Raw genomic sequence first — 6,000 nt, 5'->3', positions numbered from 1 at the left:
CAGGAATGTAAACAGATACACGCTAGTGTTCACTGCATCACTGTTCACAATACAGGCAGTCCCTGGGTTAGGAACGCCCAGCTTGTCCAACTTATGCACAACCCCTAGTTTGAACCGACCCCTGTAAAGCCTATTACGTTAAAAATTCGAGGTACATACAGTGATTTGTAGTAACCGGTGCTACTTGGTGACACGCATCAAAGTACTTTTACTGTATTATTACACTAAAGATGTTTTAGTGTATCTGGAAGTAGTTCTTTAATGTATTTTATGCATAGAAAGGTACACTACTAAGAAAAACATGTCATACTGTGGTGGCCTGTGTATTGCTGTGTTGCTGGAAGCTATGCCTCTGATAACCTCAAATACCAGCAGGGTCACCTATGGTGAAGAGGTTTCCGGAGCTTCCAGTCTAAGAGTAGGAAGAAGGACCTGGCAGTCTACTTCTGAAAAAAACTGGCCAGTTAAACCTTATGAATAGCATTAAAACATCGTCTGATACAGTGCCAGAAGATGAGCCCTTCAGGCTGGAAGGCCATCAAAATACAACCGAGGAAGGGCTGCCAATTCAGAGTCGACCATAATGACACGGATGGAGTCAAGCTTTTGGGACCTTGATTTGCAATATGGCGTGGTTCAAAATGAGAAGAAACAGCTGTTCAGCTCTAAACGCCCATGAATAATCAGAATGTGGAATGTACAAAGTATGAATCTAGGAAAACTGAAGTCACCAAAAATGAAAAGGAGCGCATAAAGATCAATTCCCTAGGTATTAGCTGAAATGGACTGGCATTGGCCATTTTGAATTGGACAATTGTACGGCCTACTATGTTGGGGATGACAAATTGAAGAAGAATGGCATCACATTCATTGCCAAAAAGAATATTCCAAGATCTATCCTGAAGTATAGCCCTGTGAGTGATAGGATAATACCCATACACCTACAAGGAAGACCCCTTAATACAACTATTATTCAAATTTATGCACCAACCACTAATGCCAAAGATGAAGAAATTGAAGATTTTTACCAACATCTGCAGCCTGAAATTGATCAAACATGCAGTCAAGATTCATTGATAATTACTGGTGATTGGAATGAGAAAGTTGAAAACAAAGAAGGACCTGTAGTTGGAAAATATAACCTTGATGATAGAAACAACACCGGAGATCATGTGATAGAATTTTGCAAGACCAACAACTTATTCATTGAAATACCTTTTTTCAACAATATAAATGGCAACTTTTTTTTTTATACACATGGACCTTGCTGGGTGGAATCCACAGGAATCAAATTCACTACATCTGTGGAAAGAGATGATGGAGAGGCTCAATGTCATCAGTCAGAACAAAGCCAGGGGCCAACTGTGGAAAAACCATCAATTGCTTATATGTAAGTTCAAGTTGAAGCTGAAGAAAATTAAATCAAGTCCACGAGAGCCAAAATATGAGCTTGAATATACCCCACCTGAATTTAGAAACCATCTCAAGAATAGATTTGACACACTGAACATTAATGACCGAAAAACAGATGAGCTATGGGATAACAAAAGACATGAAGAAAGAAAAAGATCTTTAAAAAGACAACGGGATGACAAAAGACACGAAGAAAGAAAAAGATCTTTAAAAAGACAGGAGAGAAAGAAAAGACCAAAATGGATGTCAGAAGAGACTCAAACTTGCTCTTGAATGTAGAGCAGCTAAAGCGAATGGAAGAAATTAAGTAATATCTGAAAAGATTTCAAAGGGCGGCTCAAGAAGACAAAGTACTATAATGAGATGAGCAAAGACCTGGAATTAGAAAACCAAAAAGGAAGAACATGCTCAGCATTTCTCAAGCTGAAAGAAGTGAAGAAAAAATTCAAGACTCGAGTTGCAATATTGAAGGATTCTATGGGCAAAATACTGAACAATGCACGAAGCATCAAAAGAAAATAGAAGGAATACACAGAGTCACTGTACCAAAAAGAATTGGTTGATGTTCAGCTATTTCAGAAGGTACCATATGATCAAGAACCAATGGTCGCGAAGGAGGAAGTCCAAGCTGCACTGAAGGGACTGGTGAAAAACAAGGCTCCAGGAATTGACGCAATACCAATTGAGATGTTTTAACAAATGGATGCAGTGCTTACTCATCTATGCTGAGAAATTTGGAAGACAGCTACCTGGCGAAATGACTGGAAGAGATCCATATTTGTGCCTATTCCAAAGATAGGTGATCCAACAGAATGTGGAAATTATCGAACAATATCATTAATATCACACTCAAGTAAAATTTTGCTGAAGATAATTAAAAAGTGGTGGCAGCAGTATGTCGACAAGGAACTGCCAGAAACTCAGGCCAGATTCAGAAGAGGATGTGGAGCAAGGGATATCATTGCTGATGTCAAACGAATCTTGGCTGAAAAGCAGAGAATACCAGAAAGATGTTTACCTGTGTGTTTAATTGACCGCACAAAGGCATTCGGCTGTATAGATCATAACAAATTGTAGATAACATTGCAAAGAATGGGAATTCCAGAACACTTAATTGTGCTCATGAGGAACCAGTGCATAGACCAAGAGGCAGTCATTCGAACAGAACAAGGGGACACCATGTGGTTTAAAATCAGGAAAGGTGCGTGTCAGGGTTATAGCCTTTCACCATACTTATTCAGTCTGTATGGTGAACAAATAATCTGAGAAGCTGGATTGCGTGAAGAACAGGGCGTCAGGATTGGAAAAGTCATTAGCAACCTGTGATATGCAGGTGACACAACCTTTCTTGCAGAGAACAAAGAGGACTTGAAACACTGATGAAGATTAAAAACTATAGCCTTCAATATGGATTACACCTTAAAACACAGAAAACAAAAATCCTCACAGCGGGACCAATAAACAGCATCATGATAAACAGAAAATATTTGAAGTTGTCAAGGATTTCATTTTGCTTGGATTCACAATCAACACCCATGGAAGCAGCAGTCAAGAAATCAAACAACATATTGCCACATGCAAATCTGTTGCAAAAACCTCTTTAAAGTGTTAAAAAGCAAAGGTGTCACCTTGTGACCTAAGTTGTGCCTGACCCAACCCATGGTATTTGGAATCACCTCATGAGCATGTGAAAGCTGGACAGTGAATAAGGAAGAGCAAGAAAGAATTGATGCCTTTGAACTATGGTGTTGGCAAACAATGTTGAATATAGATAGTATGGACTGCCACAAGAAGAAACAAATCTGTCTTGGAAGAAGTTACAGTCAGAATGCTCCTCAGAGGCAAGGATGGTGAGACTTCACCTCGTGTACTTTGGACACGTTTTCAGGAGGGACCAGTCCCTAGAGAAGGACATCACACTTGGTAAAGGGTCAGCAAAAGAGAAGAAGACCGTCTACAAGATGGACTGACAAGGTAGCTGCAATGATGGGCTGAAGCGTTGTAGCTATTGTGAGAATGATGCAGGGCCAGGCACTGTTCCGTTCTGTTGTATATAGGGTTGCTGTGAGTCGGAACAGATTCAACAGCACCTAACAACAACAAGACAAACACTCGACTAACAAGTTAGCTATGAACCATACGTAAGTGTTCTGATTTGTGTACAAATTTCTTGTTAAAGACAGGTTTAGGAACGGAACTCATCTGTAATCCAGGGACTGCCTGTAACCAAAAGATGAAAACAACCTTAATTTCCACCGACAGCTAAGTGAATATACGAAATGTGATATCTATGTAAAATAGAGTATTAGCTATAAAGAGAAATGAAGTCCTGACACATGCTACAACATGGAGCCTTGAAAACATTATGCTAAGTGAAATAAGTGAGTCATAAATGGACAAGTATTTTTTGATCTCACTTATATGAAGTATATATGAGTCGGAATCAACGGCACTGGGTTTTTTGGGTAGAATAGGCAAAATGTATGGCGACCAAAGTTCCTTAATGGATAACAGGAACACTCCCCAAAAAACCCATGGCTGTCAAGTCGATTCCAACTTATAGCAACCCTGTAGGACAGAGTAGAACTGCCCCATGGGGTTTCCAAGGAATGCCTGGTGGATTTGAACTGCCAACCTTTTGGTTAGCAGCTGTAGCTCTTAACCACTAGGCCACCAGCATTTCCAAAAGGAGCACTAGCGAGGGGGAGAAAGGGTGTCATTGCTTGGGGATCACTGAGTTTCTGTTAAGGGTGATGGAAACATTTGGAAACGGGTGGTGGTGACGGTTGCACAGCTGGATGAGTGTAATTAATGCCACTGATTTGTACATGTAAAAAATGTTGAAGTGGCAAATGTTTTGTTATATATATTTTTACCCGGTGGGGGTGGGGGCGGGGGTGAAGTAGGGTCAACTTGGGATACTAGAAAAAGAAAAAAGATACTTGACAGTTTTCTTGGTGACCTAAGGTGGGTGAATGTCTCAGTAGACGGATGAGCATAATGGAAATGTTCTTCAATACCCTACTTACCCTGATTCCATGTTTGTATTGCCTAAGCCTTTTTTCCCTCCCTTCCCCGTCGATCACCTCCACCATTGCTGCCCCCTGTCCCCCCAGTTTCTGTGGACTGGACAGTTACGTGCGGGACCCTGCTGAGTGCTGGAGATAGTGATGTTCAGCGTCCACTAACTAGTAGAAGAGACAGGTAAGTCAGCAATTGTCATGCAGGATGCGCAGTGATAGAAGCATATACTCAATACAGTGGTGATAAAGAGAAGGGACTGATAGAAGTTGCCACATGAGGCTGGAGGCTGTAGTCAGCGTCCAGGAAGGCCTCACTGAAGCAATGACACGTAAGATGCACTTTGGAGGAGGACTCAGAGGTTACCATATAATTGAGGGAGGGGGGTTCATGTAATGGGAACACGGTGTACAAAAATCTGAGGCGTGGACCTGCACTAGGTATTTAAAAACTGTCGATCAATAATACTACAAAGCTAGGCAAGGAATAGATTATAGAAGGACTTGAACTACACAGTAAGGGGTTTTGGTTTTTATTATCTTGTAGGCCAGAAGTTCTCAAAGAGGTGATCCCTGGATACTGCATCAGATTTCCTAAGTCAGAGATTTGACTGTGAAGCACCATACTTGAGTGTGAAGCCCACCTTTTGCAAGCCCCCCAAGTAATTCTTAAGCAGACAGAGGTCTGAGAATTTTCGTAGACACAAGACAGCTAATGAAAGATTTTAAGCAGAGGAGTAACTTTGGACTTAAGATACAAAGGATTCTTGGGTCAAGGATCCTGTAAGTGTAATCCCGGACCAGACCAGCAGCATCAGCATCGCCTAGGACCTTTTAGAAATGGACATTTTCGGGCCTTACCCAAAACCTACTGAGTCAGAAACTTTGGGTGGAGCCCAACAATCTGTTTTAACAAGCTCTCCAGGAGATTCTGGTGAATGATGAAGTTTGAGAGCCTCTGTATGTCTTAGGGAAACCCTGGTGGCGTAATGGTTAAGAGCTACAGCTGCTAACCAAAAGTTTGGCAGTTCAAATTCACCAGGCAGCCCTTGGAAGCCCTAAGGGGCAGTTATACTCTGTCCTTTAGGGTCACTATAAGTCGGAATCTTCTTGATGGCAACGGGTTTTGTTTTGTTTTGTTTTTGGTATGTCTTAGGCAGCAGGATGGAGGATAGCTTTGGAGAAGGAGAGTGTCAGTGAGACTTAAAGCAGGGAGACCAGTTAACTGACCACTTAAAGTCCATGCAAGAAAAATAAGGGCTTGTGGGAGGGGAGCCACCAATGTATGGGCGGTAGAAGCAGCCCTGGGCATAAATAAGATAATGTAGGGAATGCATGTGGATTGAGAAAAGACAGGCAGAATTCCAATGGAAAACAACACTTAAGAGTAGAGGAAAAGAAAGATTTCAAGTGAAAGAGGCTAAGAAAATGGAAATCCAAGAGAGGAGGTAAACCAGGAAGAGAGTTCCAGGAAGGGAATGACCAACAGCATAAAGTATAAAAAGGAAGTCAAAAGACTGAGGAGTGACTATAGGGATGGCTTATTAGATCATTGGTGATTTTAGCA

The sequence above is a fragment of the Loxodonta africana genome, chromosome 1, assembly GCF_030014295.1.
Source record: "Loxodonta africana isolate mLoxAfr1 chromosome 1, mLoxAfr1.hap2, whole genome shotgun sequence".
Lineage (NCBI taxonomy): Eukaryota > Metazoa > Chordata > Mammalia > Proboscidea > Elephantidae > Loxodonta > Loxodonta africana.
Note: the sequence above shows the minus strand (reverse complement) of the source record.